The 20942-nt window shown below is 40.8% G+C and overlaps 1 protein-coding gene across 4 annotated transcripts in view; it reads left to right on the forward strand.

Moving 5' to 3' along the window:
• Positions 1–690: 690 nt before the first annotated feature.
• Positions 691–20942, forward strand: part of LOC106584305 (F-box-like/WD repeat-containing protein TBL1XR1) — a 50438-nt gene continuing 30186 nt past the window's right edge. For 2 of the 4 annotated variants that reach the window (XM_014169390.2, XM_014169392.2), the window contains exons 1-3: positions 691–984; positions 10510–10557; positions 12888–12953. The gene's annotated coding sequence lies outside the window, so the exon portion shown is untranslated. Of the gene's footprint in view, positions 985–1209; positions 1242–10509; positions 10558–12887; positions 12954–15680; positions 15859–20942 lie in introns of those variants that run through there. The other 2 variants (XM_045706026.1, XM_014169391.2) reach the window with 2 other exon arrangements.

The following is a 20942-nucleotide window of genomic DNA, read 5'->3' on the forward strand; positions in this document are numbered from 1 at the left end:
TAGCTTAACTAGCTAGCTGTTTAGCCTGACGAAACAGTTGGGTTGCGTTCAGTACAACAGAACGGTGTGCAACGTTGAATTCAACGAAAACGGTACAGTACTGAATGACCAGTTGAAAAACATTGTGATTATGGTGGCCCAGGTGGGAGATTGCCATATGGGGTGCTGCACAAGTTTTGCGATTTCAAATGTCACACCCATATTGGTCAGGCCACACCTCGCCACACCCACCAAACGGGAGAAAAAGTACCCCAAAGGCTGTTGAAGAACAGCGCACACCGTTTTGAGGAAATGTATCATTCAATACAAACCGTCACGCAACGTACCAAACGTTGAATCAAACTGAACTCACCCCAGAAGTTTGAACATTCCATATGTGCAACATCACCCACTTCAGGCTAGTATTATTATGTGATAAGTTATGATTTAGATATTTGAATATTTTTTATTTGGATTTCTGCATCTTGAGACTTGAGACACATAAACATGTGTGTACTGCTCTACATGTGTATTTTATATAAATACTATTTCAACAACACTAGCTAGGTTATATAGGTACATGAAACACTATTTTATACTGCGACACCCATTTCAATATTTTTGTGTCCTTCATACAGTTTCTACATAACTGCAGAGAATTGCCTAGGCCTGCCTAATTTTTGCCTGGAGAGTCACCTCCTCAGTGTTTCTGTATCTGAAGCCGTTGGCTGGTTCTGAACGGTTTGGCTCTTTCTCCACAAGCAAGCAACCTTACAATGTACCCCAATTGCTTTTCAATCTCATTTTTTTAAGGATTTATCAAATGCTACACTTATGTAATCAAAACACATCGCTCATTTGGGATTTTAACTACCAAGCCGCAATCTCGGAGTAGATTTATAACGCTTTATTGTGACTATATTTTAGAAAATAGCGGTGGAGGAAGAGATTCCATATAAGGAGCACAGCAGAGAAGGCACCCGTTGTGTGATCTGGACAGTTTAAGTAAGTGTTTTCTTGGCTTTTCTCGTGATTATATGTAGTATAAAATATACTACGAGGCGCATTCATTGTACACTATTGTTTGTTGGTCGTTATCGTCAATTATTTCACTGTCACCAATGTTTATTTTTGTAATTTCAACAAGGTGGGGGATGGGCAGCGTGTGTGCGCGCGAAAGAATGTGTGTATGTGTGTGTGTGTGTGTGCGCGCGTGTGGTGACTAGCAGCTTGTTTCCTGTTCCTACCTACAACTTCACAGGGTTTGTAAGGTTGCTTGTTTACTAGCCAGTTTTTACATGTATGATAATCACTGCCAAGTATTTTAGATAAACCATTATAACACTTTGACCATCTGAGCGGTTGAAAACGCAGATTTGTGGCCACAAATCTAGGTGTGATGTGCAAGGTTTGTTGTGATACATAGCTAGACCCATAAACATGCTAACGTTAACAACCATTAACTGTTGCTAACTACATAAAAGGGATGTGGAAGGATGTATTTAGCCATATGTTAACTTCTATGTAATAAAGGAACAAAATCAGAGCTTATTGACAATTCAGTAATGTAACCCATGAGTGTGGGGGAGGGGAACCCAGAGTCAAAGCCAGACTACTCTAGCTCAACTTCCTTACAGTATAGCCTAGTTGAAATCCAGGAAATCATTAGTGAGGTTATGTAGTTATCTAGCCAACTACATAGGCTATACATATGATTTTCCTGCTGTATTGCTTAACCTAAGAATTAGTCTTTAATTGACATTTTGTAGGTTAAGCCTGTTTAAAAACATATTGACCTGAATAGTGCAGTCTGACCACTGCTGTATTATATTATGGGAATATTCAATAAGTGAAATTATCTATGATAATAACAATAGAACAAAGGTTATAACCCAATACTAGCCAAGTTAATTATCTAATTTACACACAAGATGTCTATATTCATATTTCACATAGACATGAAGTTTATTGTATTTGCTATGGAAACATTTGCTTATTCAATGTCTCACCCACTCTTATGTAGCTAGTGGTGGAGTAGCACAGTTATGTAACTGGTGCTTGACAGTAGACTGAAGGAACATGTGGGGGATGGGAAGGATGAGTGGATTTCAGTTCTCCAGCAGCAGTTCTTTGTTTCATAGCTAGATTGCCAGGACAATGACAGAACAAGACATCAATATTAAATCATCTGTTATTAGTTCCCATACCAACCCATATTTAATTTAAATGGCACATATTGTCAGAGATTGTATTTCAATTTGTAAATGATTGTCAGAATTATGATCTTCAGGCTTGGTCTTATTGTGTGTTCATGTGCTATTGGAAACTTGGGACTACTGATGGAACTCCCTCATACTCCAAGCTCCTGGAATCATCATAACTACGCATTTACAATGTCCAAAACAATTCATGTGAGCTTCCAAGTTGGAAAAACTTGTGGGAAACCTGGATAGTTGTGCCCTGTGTTTTACAGTTAGGCTAGACAGTTTTCTAAATTTCTTCTTGCAAGGAGCACATGAACATAAGATTACACCAATAGGCTATCTGACAGTTGGTTGGCCTTATTTAGCCAAAATAATTTATTGAGCCATTGAGGGAAATCAAGTGACATATCTGAAGGAGTGAGGCTTAGCCTAGGCCTAATAGTAATAATGCTGGCCTCTCCACAATAATTTGAAGGGGATTCAGCTTGGAAGGAATGATGAAGCCTTGTTGGGGGTTAGGATAAATCAAAAAGGTCTAATGTGTACACACAGAGAGATGTGAAGTTAACTCTTCTTCTCTGGCTAATATAAATCAGTGCCAGGCTGTGTGTTATGGACCTTTCCATTGCTCTACAGTTTGTTTTTCCTCTGGGGAGCCCAAGGATACAAACAGCAGCCCCTCTCCTCTCCCTGTTGACACTAGTCACATGGTGTGTATTGTGACCTCAGAGTCAAGTTCATCATTCTGAATGCCCCGGAGCCTAGAGCACCCAACCACTTTTAGAGTAGTGCCTCTAAAGGCATCAGCATGCTTCAGTTCGGCTGGCGGCTTGCCGAAGTCGGCAAGACAAACCGAACGAGTGTGCTCACATACTCCCTAAAAGACATTTGCTTGAAAAATGAGGAAAAAGCGGCAATAGTGCCGTTTGTCCATTTTCTTGAGATGCCGTAGCCACTATACACTTCCTCAAAATAGTCAGAATTTGTCTAACATAACTCAAGAAATCTGTTATTAATTTTGACATTTTTGCAGAGGAGATCTTAGTCTCACAATTTTATATCTAACTAAGATGTTTGGTGCAGTATTTCACAATGAAAAATGTGCATGAAAATGAGTCGTCTCTCGTTGAATGACAACAGACTTTATTGAAGAATCCCTACTGTTGACCGATCACTGGCGAAGGGGCGTAGACTTTGGCTCCGGACATCAGTTTGCCTGTAGAAAAATGTTTGTGTCCGAACAGCTGAAAAAACTCTCACTGAAGTCCAAAATGGACAAAAACGTCATAAAATTGTCGTCATAATATACGCACAAACTCTTTCGAACTGTTTTGGCTGAGAAGCATGCAGATGCCTTAAGTCCCAAGGCATATCTTTCCTGTGCTGTAAGACGTTTTCTGACACAGTTTACAGCCTACACATGCAGAATACATTTGCTGAAATTAATCTAGGCAAATTACAGGTTTTAATTAAACAATTTTGTGAAAAATATATATTTTTACTTCCAGATGTTAAGTATGATTTTTACACTAAGAAACGCCCAGACTTGATTTGTTATGAATTGGCCTGGTGCCATATAAGTGGTCTGTAGATATTTGTGAAAGTTCATTTATTCATTGGTTGTATCAGAAAATATTGGACACATAACATATGGACACAACTGATATTTCACTCCGTTTGCCCAAACTGTAGCCTAAACTATTTGTATAACATACATTTGAGATTAATGACTAGGCCTACATTACAGTGCACTACGTTTGAAGAGTCACACAAAGCAGGGATTTAGCCAATACGTGAATCACTGAGACAGGTTTGAACAGTGCAAATGGGTAAGCCTATTACTAGGGTGTTGGCTAAGGGAAGAGTAACATTCCAAATACATCTGTCACGTGAATACTCCACTTACATTTCCCTTAATGGGTTCTAAAGATTTTCACGGAAATAGTTAAACATGCTGCGAAGAATGATTGTGTTGGTCAAGCAGAGCGATCAATGGAGGAGGAGGCAGTTTTTTTGGGAGCACATAAAATGTAGGCCAATGTTCAAAACATTTGTTTGCAGCCAAATAGGATAAAGGCAGATTTACTCTTTTTAAGTAGCAGTAAGCTAAGAGTGACCTGCTTGGGGATAAAGGCTGTGTTTACATTGGCTGGTCTTTTAGATGGTGTACATAACTTCCTGAGAAGTCTGATCTAATATGAGAAAACATGTGAAACCGATTTGTGTGTTACTGAGTTTAGGACTGTTATAAATTAGGAGTAGGCCTATATTAACTGGGTTTTCTTTTTCACAATATTAAAATAAGGTTGGCTAATGAAGTGCTAGTGGAATGGAATAAGGAAGTTCCTTATAACCTTTATTTGTTTGATTTAGGCCTAAACCTGAGCAGAATGACTCGCTTTCCATGCACGGCTATCTATTAAATCTAACTAAAGTTATCAGGGATTTGGCATGGACCATTCTCTGGTCTTGGATGGCCTAATTAAACTCTTCACTGCATGTTTTGCTGGGGCTGTGAAAACAGCTCTGTCTCACCCTTGGTTACGAGGAAGACTGTGAAAAGGAGTTGGGACTTGGGAGGGAAGTGGAGGGTGGTTATTGACCAATCCTTTGACGGCGACTAGATTGTTGGCCCATGTGTATCAAAAATGTGCTGCACAAGTTTAACAGTGACCTAATGAATCGTTCATGTCCATTGTTAGTATTACTAAATGTAGTTTTTGCATTAAATTGCCTAATGATTGTCGAATGTACATTGTGATAGAAACAGTGTGAATGATGAGTAAAGGTCTAGATTCTAGAATGAGGGAATTAGGCTATAGGCCTAGGTCAATACAATTATTCCCACATATTGTATATTGCCTTCATTGCAGAATGTAGGCTACAATAAAACATTTGAAAATACAGCAAGCTAGCAAACATGTTAAACTGCCATTTTAATGACATGCTGGGTCTGTGGGATCTCGTTCTTCCAGCGCTGAGCCAAGTAGCCTGGCTAAGCATTTACAGGATCTGTACTCCCAGTGTAATCCTAGCCTATCTTTCCCCATCTTAGAAACTCTACTATGGAATGTGATATGTGCTGCAATAACAGTGGGGGAAGGAAAGGATGAGGAGTTCCTTTGCTCTTAGGTCTTTCTCATATAGGCCTTCGCTTACAACAGTGGTTGTCAAAGTGGGGGTCGTGGTTTTGGGGCATCGCTAGTGTGAAACTGAATAGGAAAAGTATATAATTATCATCCATATTTTAATAGGCTACATGTAGCCTGCCGTTTGCATGTTATATACCTTTGCCTATTTAATCTGGTTTCTAATATAGGCGTACGGCCCATGAGTGATTTATATATATTTTTTAATCAACAGGAATTCAGCAAAAACTTTTTGGGAGCTAATTTAGGAAATCTGTCCACAAGTACAGCGGCTAAATCTAGTTGCCTACCCCTGGCCTAGAGTATTGCACAAAATTGTCAACAAAAAAAAAACTGTTGATTGTTGACTAATGACCAGTCATTAGCATAGGCGCTCAAAGGTGGGCACATATATCAGATTAGTGACCAGAAAGGACTTGCTTAAGTTTCTGTGGTTTTGCCTCACAAAAACAGAATAGGTCTACGTTTATATTATCCATATAAAATATTTAAAAAAAATCTAATACGGAGGCATATTTGCCAGAACAGTAATAGGCTACGTCCCAATTTCATTGATCATGTTCATATGTCAGATAGGCCTAGTTTGGGTGGCTACTGGCTGTACGTCTAAAAGATAGCTGCAACATCGCTGCCTTCAATATTATGGGATGAAGATGTAACATTCTGGCGAATTAATTATTGTATTTGTGAGGAAGAAAAGGGCTACCCAGTTGGCAACAAGCATTATGCGGGCAGGCAGCCCTTCAAAGTGATAGCGTGCAGTGCAGACAGACCATGCTTTCCCTCCGATCCTGCAACCACCTCTGCATACATGTAGGCCATATCATTCTGCTTGCTCTGTACTCCAGAGAAGTGAGTACATTTGCGCAACGATTGTGCGTGCATGTACGTGCGCGGGGGTCGCAAGCTTCGAACCACTGTTTTTTGGGGGTCGCGGGTCAAAAAGTTTGACAACCGCTGGCTTACGACGTCTCTTAAATCTTTAATGAAAAGTGATCCCTGGTGTATAGGCTACTGTGTTGACTCTCATCAAATGGGCAAGAGGCTCTCTTCTCTTACCACCTTTCAATCTGAAACTGTGTTACTTTGGCTAGGCTATTTGCTGATTTGGGTATCAAGGACCATCCTGCTACGGCTTAATAGTTAAAGACAAATCTGACGGCTCTAATTTAGCAAAACAAATGTTTTGCTATGATGTTGTCTGCAGAAGTAGTATGGAGAAGCAGACTTGAAGATTATAATTGGTTGTCCCACCCTGACTGTTTGTGGGTTAGGCTAGCCTTACACTAAAGGTTGCGTATGATGCCAATGCAGTGGTTTAAAGTACTTAACCTCCCTGGGCAGTCCCACCCTAGTCAACAGCCAGTGGAATCGTGTGGCGCGAAATACAAATACCTCATAAATGCTATAACTTCAATTTCTCAAACATATGACTATTTTACACCATTTTAACCTCTATGGGCTAGGTGGGACGCTAGCGTGCCACCCGTGGTGCACTCCATCAACAGCAGGTGCATTTCAAGAGCGGCAAATTTGAATCCAAATAAATGTCAAAATTCAAATTTTTCAAACATACAACTATTTTACACCCTTTGAAAGATAAACATCTCCTTAATCTAACCACGTTTTACGATTTCAAAAAGGTTTTACGGCGAAAGCATAAATTTAGAGTATGTTAGGACAGTACATTTACAAGAGTTGTGTGTAATGTTTTGTCAAGTCAAAGACAGGGTCACCAAAACCATAAAACCAGCTAAAATGATGCACTAACCTTTTACAATCTCCATCAGATGACACTCCTAGGACATTATGTTAGACAATGCATGCATTTTTAGTTCTATCAAGTTCATATTTATATCCAAAAACAGCGTTTTACTATGGCATTGATGTTGAGGAAATCGTTTCCCTCCAATAACCGGCAGTCAAGTCAGCGTCACAAATTAAATAATTAAAATTAGAAAACATTGGTAAAATATTATATTGTCATTTAAAGAATTATAGATTTACATCTCTTGAACGCAATCAACTTGCCAGATTTAAAAATAACCTTACTGGGAAATCACACTTTGCAATAATCTGAGCACTGCGCCCAGAAAAATACGCGTTGCGATACAGACTAGACGTCATGTTGGGGAGATCTAAAATCGAAAATACTATGTAAATAATCCATTACCTTTGATTCTCTTCATCAGATGTCACTTCCAGGTATCACAGGTCCATAACGAATGTAGTTTTGTTCAAAAAAGCTCATCATTTATGTCCAAAAATCTCCGTCTTGTTAGCACATGATCTAAGCCAGCCGGACTTCTCGTCATGAACGAGGGGAAAAAATATATTTACGTTCGTTCAAACATGTCAAACGTTGTATAGCATAAATCATTAGGGCCTTTTTTAACCAGAACATGAATAATATTCAAGGTGGACGAATGCATTCTCTTTTATAACGTATTGGAACGAGGGTACCCAACATGAACTCGCGCGCCAGGTGTCTAATGGGACATCATCGTTCCATGGCTCTTGTTCGGTCAGATCTCCCTCCAGAAGACTCAAAACACTTTGTAAAGGCTGGTGACATCTAGTGGAAGCAATAGGAAGTGCCAAAATATTCCTCAGCCCCTGTGTTTTTCAATGGGATAGGTTTAAAGGTAATACAACACATCAGGTATCCACTTCCTGTCAGAAAATGTCTCAGGGTTTTGCCTGCCAAATGAGTTCTGTTATACTCACAGACACCATTCAAACAGTTTTAGAAACTTTAGAGTGTTTTCTATCCATATATAATAAGTATATGCATATTCTAGTTACTGGGTAGGATTAGTAACCAGATTAAATCGGGTACATTTTTTTATCCAGACGTGCAAATGCTGCCCCCTAGCCCTAACAGGTTAAAGACAAGACTCTCGTTAATCTAACCACACTGTCCGATTTCAAAAAGGCTTTACAATGAAAGCAAAACACTAGATTATGTCAGGAGATTACCCTGCCAAAAAGAATCACACAGCCATTTTCAAAGCATGCATATATGTCACAAAAACCAACACCACAGCTAAATGCAGCACTAACCTTTGATGATCTTCATCAGATGACACTCCTAGGACATTATGTTATACAATACATGCATGTTTTGTTCAATCAAGTTCATATTTATATCAAAAAACAGCTTTTTACATTAGCATGTGATGTTCAGAACTAGCATACCCACCGCAAACTTCCGGTGAATTTACTAAATTACTCACGATTAACGTTCACAAAATGCATAACAATTATTTTAAGAATTATAGATACAGAACTCCTTTATGCAATCGCGGTATCAGATTTTAAAATAGCTTTTTGGCGAAAGCACATTTTGCAATATTCTGAGTAGATAGCCCGGCCATCACGGCTAGCTAATTTGACACCCACCAAGTTTGGCCCTCACCAAACTCAGATTTATTATTAGAAAAATTGGATTACCTTTGCTGTTCTTCATCAGAATGCACTCCCAGGACTTCTACTTCAACAACAAATGTTGTTTTGGTTCTAAATAATCCATAGTTATATTGAAATAGCGTGCGTTGAGGTCAGTATCCGAAGTGTGACGCGCGGGCGCATTTCGTGACCAAAAAATTCAAAATATTCCATTACCGTACTTAGAAGCATGTCAAACGCTGTTTAAAATCAATTTTTATGCTATTTTTCTCGTAAAATAGCGCTAATATTCCAACTGGGCGACGTTGTATTCGTTCAAAGAAAGAAAGAAAAAAATGGAGTCCTCTCGTGCACGCCTGCTCTAGTGTCAGTGTTCCCTGCCTGACCACTCACATACACTCCCGCTGTTTTTCGCCCAGAGACTGCAGAGCTCTCATTCCACTTTCTGGCGCCTTCTTAGAGCCAATGGAAGCCTTAGAAAATGTCACGTTACAGCAGAGATGCTGTATTTTTGATAGAGATGCCCTAGAAGGACAACAAATTGTCAGACAGGGCACTTCCTGCATGGAATCTTCTCAGGTTTTGGCCTGCCATATGAGTTCTGTTATACTCACAGACACCATTCAAACAGTTTTAGAAACTTTAGAGTGTTTTCTATCCAAATCTACTAATTATATGCATATTCTCGTTTCTGGGTAAGAGTAGTAACCAGTTTAAATCGGGTACGTTTTTTATTCGGCCGTGAAAATGCTGCTCCCTAGCCCCAACAGGTTAAGTAATTATTTACAGTATTTTATTTTATTTGTGGTCGGTCCAAGTGATTAGCATAGCAAGGGAAGTTTGCAGCGTAAGCCCCTCAGCCCTCGTTTTTTAATGGAGTTTGCGAGTGTACAATTATGTTCACTTCGGGACCTGAAACACCCCATAATTCAATTCGCGAAGATTCTACATCCGCTAAGAAATATCCGCCAAAACTTAAAACCTCAATGTCAATATGGAGTCAACATACAAGTGTAAGTAAAAACGAATGTAAATAAGTTAGAAATTGTGCTACTAATGCACAAACACGTCTTATAAAAGAAATTATGTTTTTGTTTGGTTAGCTTTTGGAAATTGTAGAAATAAAACATTTTCCTTCTTCAGAAGTAGCTAGTTAATTAATTTGCTAGCTATCATACAGTAGGCGTATATTAATAATGATATAGTTAATTTAAGTAGACATGCAATCCCTCGCCCATGCCCTGCAAGTGTATACTCGTCAGACGTCATCAGAAGTGTCCACTTAATTTGAGGGCTGAGGGGACAGGGTGTGTATTTAAAGTGTTTGGAATTCATCCATGGTCATCCCTACTGCCTCTGATCTGGCAGACTCACTAAACACAAATGTAAATGATGTCTGAGTGTTGGAGTGTACCCCTGGCTATCTGTACATTTTAAAAACAAGAAAATGGTGCCGTCCACTTTGCTTAATATTGGGAATTTGAAATGATTCATACTTTTCCTTTTGGTACTTAAGTATATTTAACCAATTCCATTTACTTTTGATACTTAAGTATATTTAGAAACCGAATACTTTGACTTTTACTCAAGTAGCATTTTACTGGGTGACTTTCACTTTTACTTGAGTAACTTTCTATTAAGGTATCTGTACTTTTACTCAAGTATGAATTGGGTACTTTTTCCACCACTGTGCCAATGATCCATCGCATTTGTTTTGTAACGCGTATTCATTGATTTTAATCAGCATCTCTTTTCTTCTTTTTCCTCAGGCTGAAGAGGGATTACTGTCAGATATCTGAATGACACTCGGGCACATGGTAAGCACACTAACCTCCCTCTATAAACTAGCTGATGTCTGAGGTAAATCTCTAATGTTGAGTCTTTGCGTTAACAAACATTTTCATAAATGCCTGCTTGTACTATCAAAGCTGTTGCAGGTTGTTTTATTGTGAGTGAGGAATGAAGGGGGCTATAGGCTATTGGTGATGAACTGCGTGCCTCATAGCAAAAGGCAGACTTGTTGCACCCACACAATGATCATTGTAACTTTAGGTCATTAGTGGGCTAAATGTGCTGCTTGAAAAACCTGCCTCTAAATGCTGTAGATTAAAGGGAAACTCCACTCAAACACTATCTTTTGGTATTTTTTCCATTAGTCCACTTTTGATACAGTCCTAAAATGTTTTGCATGCCAGCAGTCAAGTTTTCAAGATATTGGACTTTTAAAAAGCAAAGTGTCACTGGTCACATCATCATGATGATGCAACTAATGAAAAAAATACCCAATATATTTTTTATGTGGATTTTCCCTTTAAAGCAGTGCTGGTTGTAAAATATATAATCTACTAGATTGGAACCACACTATCAGGAGTTTAGTTTAATAAGTGATAGGCTGCTATCCTAGTATTGGCTTTTTGTCATAGCCATCAAGTAGTGATGGGGGAAAAATTAAAAGTTACATATCGCAATATTATTTTGGGACAATAATATATTGATATTTGACTCCCAAGTATAGAATTCTATTTTTTTGCTACTGTGGATAGCATTAGATAGCGCTAGTCTGCTGTACCTGCGACAAAACTCAGCAATTTTTTTTTATCCTATAGTCTGTTCTCCATTTTCTTTTTAAATAGTGAGCCAACATGTTTTCAGCACTTTTATTTCTCTGTGACTGATCAACGTATCGTGATAATATCGTATTGTGAGGTGCCTGGCAATACCCAGCCCTACTATCAAAGTATCTGTAATGCCATGGCACAATGTGCAAAAAACTTTTGTTTAGGCCTGGTTACTGTTGTTTGCTACCGTTGAAACAAGGTGATTAGTGTAACTTGGGTTTGTTAAGGTCTTCAGGGATTTTTCTGCCGTTGAAATCCTCAGGATGCCTGAGGATGTCCAATCAGTGGACTTTTTCAATAAGAAAAAAAAAAAAACATTTTCTGGATGGGATAAAAACTTATAAACTAAAACCAGATATATGGTATGAGTAAAAGATAATGGACCTATATATTTTTTTTAAATCTTTGAAAACTATCATTCACCAAAATAAAGGGAGGCAGGGAGAATAATAATAATAAAAAAAATGAATCTAGCAGTATTAATTCTCGTTATGTTTGAGAAAAATGACATTGCATCAATCATGGCAAAATGCATAGAATTAGGTTTAAAACTGCAGCATGGAGACATTTCTAGAATTGCAGCAAATGAGCTTAAAATGTAACAAGTTCTCTATTTCGCCAAGATGTGGGGGCTATAATTTTTTCTCAGAAATTCAGCTGCGCCAACGGGCCAGCCGCACCCATTTCCAAATCCCCTGCCACACCCACCACCTAAGCCCCATTTTGATCCAGAAAAAACTCTGGTCTTACAATATCAGAAGTGCTTTTTCGAACATTGTCTTTGAACTACAGAAGATTTTATTATGTAGCATTCAACAGAAAGCTTTAGGCTACATACCTCTCATGCTTTCACACGTCAGGGGAAAAGGATTGTCTACTACTCTTCAGTGGTTTCTAAATGTCAACCTGAAGTCAGATGTACGTTGATATAAGTACAGTCAAGGGGAAGTGTGTGTGTGTGTGTGTGTGTGTGTGTGTGTGTGTGTGTGTGTGTGTGTGTGTGTGTGTGTGTGTGTGTGTGTGTGTGTGTGTGTGTGTGAGTTCACACCCAAAATAATGATTTTTTTTTTATGACAATGTTGCTGCTAGGCTTATGTGTAGATTACTATCGACCAAGTAAGACAACACAATGACATTTGCTTACTGCTGCCATTGTCTCTTACTTTAGGGGCATCAATGAGAGGTGGATTGAATATGGGCTAAATTACAAAGGGATGGGCTGAATGTGATGTTGGGCTGATCTTTTTTAAAGCTTTGATTAAAGGGGAACTCATTACCATCTATGCTATTGCGTTGTTAACATTGTTTACTTACAATCTTGGGCCTGGAATCAATGCATCAAGCATGCTGCTTGCTAAACAGGTCTAACGATACTCTACTCTAAATATAGTAAAGATCGGCAAGTGTATGCCAGACAGACCATGGAGCATGTCTCGTAACCCTTTCACATACAAAAGAGGCATTTTGTAGTGCTGCAGTGTCAGTTTCCTAAAAACTGCTTAGTTTTAACCCTCTTGCTTGTCTTGCAGGTGCTGAGACTGGTGGACTGTACCCTTTCAAAGCATATTTGTTGTGAAAACAGACTTACTACTGTGGTAAGTAGGGTCCTACATATTAGTTTCTCTATTGTGTTTTTGGCTAAATGCTGTGTAATTGATTTGCTCTTTTTATTGGATGTCTCTTTAATTCTCAGCTCTGTGAGCATAATGTGACAATCATTATTGTAGTATAGCCTAGTTACTGGGGGAGGAAAAGCTCTCACGGCAGCAGGCAGTGCTGCTCCGCTATGGCTCTGATTTACTGTAGTGAGTGGATAGTAGGCACAGTGAAGATAGAGAGTGCTGTAAGGTCACCAGGGTAGAGTGGAGCCATTTTACTTGCATATGCGCCTAATTATTCTGCTGTGCGACCTGACATTTTTATTTAGGAGCACCAGTGCATCTAGAAAAATTAAGCATTTTAGTTTTAATATCTCAAATAATACCTACATTTCTTTGTGTGTACCTTCAGAAAGTATTCACACCCCTTGACTTTTCCCAAATTTTTGTTGTTACAGCCTGAATTTAAAATTGATTATATTTAGATTTTTTTTGTCACTGGTCTACACACAATAACCCATAATTTGAAAGTGGAATTGTTTTTCTACATTTTTATAGATTAATTAAAAATGAAAAGCTGAAATGTCTTGAGTCAATAAGTATTCAACCCCTTTGTTATGGCAAGCCTAAATAAATTCATTCAAGTCAAATTTTGTCATTTACAATTGCGACCTGGCCAAGATAAAGCAAAGCAGTTCGACAACATATAACAACACAGATGGAGTAAAACAAACATACAGTCAATAATACAGTAGAAAAATAAATCTATATACAATGTGAGCAAATGAGGTGAGATCTGAGTGCCCGACTTACATTTTTTGACTTAAATCTACTGGAAAATGTTATGGCAAGACCTGAAAATGGTTGTCTAGGAATGATCAACAACCAATTTGACAGCTTGAATATTTTTTTTAATAATAATGGGAAAATGATTCACATTCCAGGTGTGGAAAGCTCTTTTTGAAGGCACTATATATTTTTCAACAAGGGTGCACATGTGCTCCTTGCAAAAAAGGTCAGTGTAGAGCCTTGGTGACTCTTGCATAACTCACTCAGGCAGATCAGGTTTCAGACCTCTGCACTGAAGTGGCAGGGATCCTCTGCAGAACACTGTCTTGTGATAAGCCTAATAGCTTGGTAGCATTGAATTAAGAATATTCTCTATTTTGAGAACATTATAGATTGAATAAAAAATCTCACAGGTCTACACTGGCTATTTGTATGTTGTGGTAGTGACGACTTCTTTGCCTTTACTAAATGGACCTTGAATGTGCTCCTGACATTGGGATTTATCCAATGTCCTCAAATCCAAGATGGCATAGCAGTCAGACATCCTTTGTCCTCGTTTTGTCGTGTCCCGTGTATATATATATTTACATATTTTCTTCACATATCTTTTTATATATTTCTTTCTAAAAACTCAACTTCAAAACACTCTCCTGCAACCCGCATCACCAATTAAAAAAAAAAAAAAGTATTATTTACCTCAAATCTGAAATCCACAACAGAAGCTAGCCAGAAGTTAGCCAGTTCACTAGCTAACGTTAGAATTCAGCTAACCACGGTTAGCGGTCATCAGCTATCGCTTAGCTCGAAAAGCTATTGCCAGTTTTGTACAACGCGACTCAGACCAGAGCATACCGGACCTATTTTCTCTCCATATCCCCGGATTTCTACCGCAAGCTCTGGACATTTACACCTGGATCTTACAGCTAGCTAGCTGCTATCCGAGTAACTATTGGCTAACGTCGGTCCCGGAGCTAACATCAATTATTGCCGAGCTAGCCAGCTGAAGAGTTCCATCAGCCACTCCAGGGCTACAATCACCTATCCGGACCCGTTTTACTGCCGATGCGGAGCCCCATCGGGCCTTCACGACTGGACTACCGACATTATCTGCCCGAGGGAGTTATCCAACTGGCCCCTCCGTCGCGACGTAACCTGAACGCCCATCTGCGGCCAGCTAATCGTTAGCTGTCTCATCGGCTGCTATCTGAATAGGTCTATCGGCCAATATAACTAACTATTTTGCCAATTGGATTGGTCCCCTCTACCACACAGAACCCCACTAATCTACCGACGGAAACGCACGAGGTGGCTAATAACAGACCATCTTCTGCCAACTTGCTACCCATGGCCCGACTAGCCGTGACCGCAACCGACCTCACTACTCACTGGACCCATTTGATCACTTGGCTAAGCATGCCTCTCCTTAATGTCAATATGCCTTGTCCATTGCTGTTCTGGTTAGTGTTTATTGGCTTATTTCACTGTAGAGCCTCTAGCCCTGCTCATTATACCTTATCCAACCTCTCAGTTCCACCACCCACACATGCGATGACATCACCTGGTTTCAATGATGTTTCTAGAGACAATATCTCTCTCATCATCACTCAATGCCTAGGTTTACTTCCACTGTATTCACATCTTTGTCTGTACATTATACCTTGAAGCTATTTTATCGCCCCCAGAAACCTGCTCCTTTTACTCTCTGTTCCGGACGTCCTAGATTATCAATTCTCATAGCTTTTAGCCGTATCCTTATCCCACTCCTCCTCTGTTCCTCTGGCGATGTAGAGGTGAATCCAGGCCCTGCAGTGCCTAGCTCCACTCCTATTCCCCAGGCGCTCTCTTTTGATGACTTCTGTAACCGTAATAGCCTTGGTTTCATGCATGTTAACATTAGAAGCCTCCTCCCTAAGTTTGTTTTATTCACTGCTTTAGCACACTCTGCCAACCCGGATGTCCTAGCCGTGTCTGAATCCTGGCTTAGGAAGTCCACCAAAAACTCGGAAATCTCCATCCCTAACTACAACATTTTCAGACAACATAGAACGGCCAAAGGGGGCGGTGCTGCAATCTACTGCAGAGAAAGCCTGCAGAGTTCTGTCCTACTATCCAGGTCTGTACCCAAACAATTTGAACTTCTACTTTTAAAAATTCACCTCTCTAAAAACAATTCTCTCACCGTTGCCGCCTGCTATAGATCACCCTCTGCCCCCAGCTGTGCTCTGGACACCATATGTGAACTGATTGCCCCCCATCTATCTTCAGAGCTCGCGCTGCTAGGTGACCTAAACTGGGACATGTTTAACATCCCAGCCATCCTATAATCTAAGCTTGATGCCCTCAATCTCACACAAATTATCAATGAACCTACCAGGTACCACCCCAAAGCCGTAAACATGGGCACCCTCATAGATATCATCCTAACCAACTTGCCCTCCAAATACACCTCTGCTGTTTTCAACCAAGATCTCAGTGATCACTGCCTCATTGCCTGCATCTGTAATGGGTCAGCGGTCAAACAACCTCCACTCATCACTGTCAAACGCTCCCTGAAACACTTCAGCAAGCAGGCCTTTCTAATCGACCTGGCCCGGGTATCCTGGAAGGATATTGACCTCATCCCTTCAGTAGAGGATGCCTGTTTTTTTTTTTTTTTAAATGCCTTCCTCACCATCTTAAATAAGCATGCCCCATTCAAGAAATTTAGAACCAGGAACAGATATAGCCCTTGGTTCTCTCCAGACCTGACTGCCCTTAACCAACACAAAAACTTCCTGTGGCGTTCTGCATGAGCATCGAACAGCCCCCGTGATATGCAACTTTTCAGGGAAGTTAGAAACCAATATACACAGGCAGTTAGAAAAGCCAAGGCTAGCTTTTTCAAGCAGAAATTTGCTTCTAAAGTCCTTGGAGAATAAGAGCACCTCCTCCCAGCTGCCCACTGCACTGAGGATAGGAAACTCTGTCACCACCGATAAATCCACTATAATTGAGAATTTCAATAAGCATTTTTCTACGGCTGGCCATGCTTTCCACCTGGCTCCCCCTACCCCGGTCAACAGCACTTCACCCCCCACAGCAACTCACCCAACCCTTCCCCATTTCTCCTTCTCCCAAATCCAGTCAGCTGATGTTCTGAAAGAGCTGCAAAATCTGGACACCTACAAATCAACCGGGCTAGACAATCTGGACAATTTCTTTCTAAAATGATCTGCCGAAATTGTTGCAACCCCTATTACTAGCCTGTTCAACCTCTCTTTCGTGTCGCCTGAGATTCCCAAAGATTGGAAAGCAGCTGCGGTCATCCCCCTCTTCAAAGGGGGGGACACTCTTGACCCAAACTGCTACAGACCTATATCTATCCTACCCTGCCGCTCTAAAGTCTTCGAAAGCCAAGTCAACAAACAGATTACCGACCATTTCGAATCCCACCGCACCTTCTCCGCTATGCAATCTGGTTTCAGAGCTGGTCATGGGTGCACCTCAGCCACGCTCAAGGTCCTAAACGATATCTTAACCGCCATCGATAAGAAACAGTACTGTGCAGCCGTATTCATTGCCCTGGCCAAGGCTTTCGACTCTGTCAATCACCACATCCTCATCGGCAGACTCAACAGCCTTGGTTTCTCAAATGATTGCCTTGCCTGGTTCACCAACTACTTCTCTGATAGAGTTCAGTGTGTCAATTCGGAGGGCCTGTTGTCCGGGCCTCAGGCAGTCTCTATGGAGGTGCCACAGGGTTCAATTCTTGGGCCGACTCTTTTCTCTGTATACATCAATGATGTCGCTCTCGCTGCTGGTGATTCTCTGATCCACCTCTACGCAGACGACACCATTCTGTATACTTCTGGCCCTTCTTTGGACACTGTGTTAACTACCCTCCAGACGAGCTTCAATGCCATACAACTCTCCTTCCGTGTCCTCCAACTGCTCTTAAATACAAGTAAAACTAAATGCATGCTCTTCAACCGATCGCTGCCTGCACCTGCCCGCCCGTCCAGCATCACTACTCTGGACGGTTCTGACAACTACAAATACAGTATATTATAAAAGTGAGTACACCCCTCACATTTTTGTAAATATTTGAGTATAACTTTTCATGTGACAGCACTGAAGAAATGACACTTTGCTACAATGTAAAGTAGTGAGTGTACAGCTTGTATAACAGTGTAAATTTGCTGTCCCCTCAAAATAACTCAACACACAGCCATTAATGTCTAAACTGGTTGCAACAAAAGTGAGTACACCACTAAGTGAAAATGTCCAAATTGGTCCCAATTAGCCATTTTCCCTCCCCGGTGTCATGTGACTCGTTAGTGTTACAAGGTCTCAGGTGTGAATGGGGAGCAGATGTGTTAAATTTGGTGTCATCGCTCTCACACTCCCTCATATTCACTGGTCACTGGAAGTTCAACATGGCACCTCATGGCAAAGAACTCTCTGAGGATCTGAAAAAATAACTGTTGCTCTACATAAAGATGGCCTGGGCTATAAGAAGATTGCCAAGACCCTGAAACTGAGCTGCAGCACGGTGGCCAAGACCATACAGCGGTTTAACAGGACAGGTTCCACTCAGAACAGGCCTCGCCATGGTCGACCAAAGAAGTTGAGTGCACGTGCTCAGCGTCATATCCAGAGGTTTTCTTTGGGAAATAGACGTATGAGTGCTGCCAGCATTGCTGCAGAGGTTGAAGGGGTGGGGGGGTCAGCCTGTCAGTGCTCAGACCATACGCCACACACTGCATCAAATTGGTCTGCATGGCTGTCGTCCCAGAAGGAAGCCTCTTCTAAAAATTATGCACAAGAAAGACCGCAAACAGTTTGCTGGAGACAAGCAGACTAAGGACATGAATTACTGGAACCATGTCCTGTGGTCTGATGAGACCAAGATAAACTTATTTGGTTCAGATGATGTCAAGCGTGTGTGGCGGCAACCAGGTGAGGAGTACAAAGACAAGTGTGTCTTGCCTACAGTCAAGCATGGTGGTGGGAGTGTCATGGTCTGTGGCTGCGTGAGTGCTGCCGGCACTGGGGAGCTACAGTTCATTGAGGGAACCATGAATGCCAACATGTACTGTGACATACTGAAGCAGAGCATGATCCCCCTCCCGTAGGAGACTGGGCCGCAGGGCAGTATTCCAACATGATAACGACCCCAAACACACCTCCAAGACGACCACTGCCTTGCTAAAGAAGCTGAGGGTAAAGGTGATGGACTGGCCAAGCATGTCTCCAGACCTAAACCCTATTGAGCATCTGTGGGGCATCCTCAAACGGAAGGTGGAGGAGTGCAAGGTCTCTAACATCCACCAGCTCCGTGATGTCGTCATGGAGGAGTGGAAGAGGACTCCAGTGGCAACCTGTGAAGCTCTGGTGAACTCCATGCCCAAGAGGGTTAAGGCAGTGCTGGAAAATGATGGTGGCCACACAAAATATTGACACTTTGGGCCCAATAGGATATTTTCACTTAGGGGTGTACTCACTTTTGTTGCCAGCGGTTTAGACATTAATGGCTGTGTGTTGTGTTATTTTGAGGGGACAGCAAATTTACACTGTTATACAAGCTGTACACTCACTACTTTACATTGTAGCAAAGTGTCATTTCTTCAGTGTTGTCACATGAAAAGATATACTCAAATATTTAGAAAAAGTGAGGGGTGTACTCACTTTTGTGAGATACTGTACCTAGGTGTCTGGTTGGACTGTAAACTCTCCTTCTAGACTCACATCAAACATCTCCAATCCAAAGTTAAATCTAGAATTGGCTTCCTATTTCGCAACAAAGCATCTTTCACTCATGCTGCCAAACATACCCTCGTAAAACTGACCATCCTACCGATCCTCGACTTCGGCGATGTCATTTACAAAATAGCCTCCAATACCCTACTCAATAAATTGGATGCAGTCTATCACAGTGCAATCCGTTTTGTCACCAAAGCCCCATATACTACCCACCACTGCGGCCTGTACGCTCTCGTTGGCTGGCCCTCGCTTCATACTCGTCGCCAAACCCACTGGCTCAAGGTCATCTACAAGACCCTGCTAGGTAAAGTTCCCCCTTATCTCAGCTCGCTGGTCACCATATCAGCACCCACCTGTAGCACGCGCTCCAGCAGGTATATCTCTCTGGTCACCCCCAAAGCCAATTCCTCCTTCGGCCGCCTCTCCTTCCAGTTCTCTGCTGCTGATGACTGGAACGAACTACAAAAATCTCTAAAACTGGAAACACTTATCTCCCTCACTAACTTTAAGCACCAGCTGTCAGAGCAGCTTACAGATTACTGCACCTGTACATAGCCCATCTATAATTTAGCCCAATCAACTACCTCTTCCCCTACTGTATTTATTTATTTATTTATTTTGCTCCTTTGCACCCCATTATTTCTATTTCTACTTTGCACTTTCTTCCACTGCAAATCTACTATTCCAGTGTTTTACTTGCTATATTGTATTTACCTCACCACCATGGCCTTTTTTGCCTTTACCTCCCTTATCTCACCTCATTTGCTCACTTTGTATATAGACTTATTTTTCTACTATATTATTGACTGTATGTTTGTTTTACTCCATGTGTAACTCTGTTGTTGTATGTGTCAAACTGTTTTGCTTTATCTTGGCCAGGTCGCAATTGTAAATGAGAACTTGTTCTCAACGTGCCTACCTGGTTAAATAAAGGTGAAATAAATAAATAAATAACATTTATACTAGTATACTGCCCTACCAAGCAAAAAGGCAGTAACTACTCATAGCATGGAACTGAGAAAAATTGCTTTTATTTACCTTGGTTTCACAGTAACTTTATGCAGTTACTGCTAACATGACCCCCATTTTCTCCAAAACACAATACAATAGAGGCACGATACGTCCACATGATTAAGTATGTATTTAATGTATAAAAAATGTATGACATGAACTCATTTTTGACCAAATGAGCACTTACTGCCTTTTTGCTTGGTAGGGCAGTATATTGTTGGTCTACAATTGTTGACTTTACAATTGGAAGCAAGATGAAACACTGTAGTTGATGAATAAGCTCTGGATCAAAAGGTGGAACATTTTGTGATTGGGTTTATTATAGTTTGTTAGGCCTGTTGATTCACTCCAACAAAAAGGCCATATCTGCTGTGAACGAAGTGCTACAGGCTCCATTTATCAGTATGCATTTATGAGGAAGTAGCCTGTAGGCTACACATGTAT

The sequence above is a fragment of the Salmo salar genome, chromosome ssa23 (genome assembly GCF_905237065.1).
Source record: "Salmo salar chromosome ssa23, Ssal_v3.1, whole genome shotgun sequence".
NCBI classification, from domain to species: domain Eukaryota; kingdom Metazoa; phylum Chordata; class Actinopteri; order Salmoniformes; family Salmonidae; genus Salmo; species Salmo salar.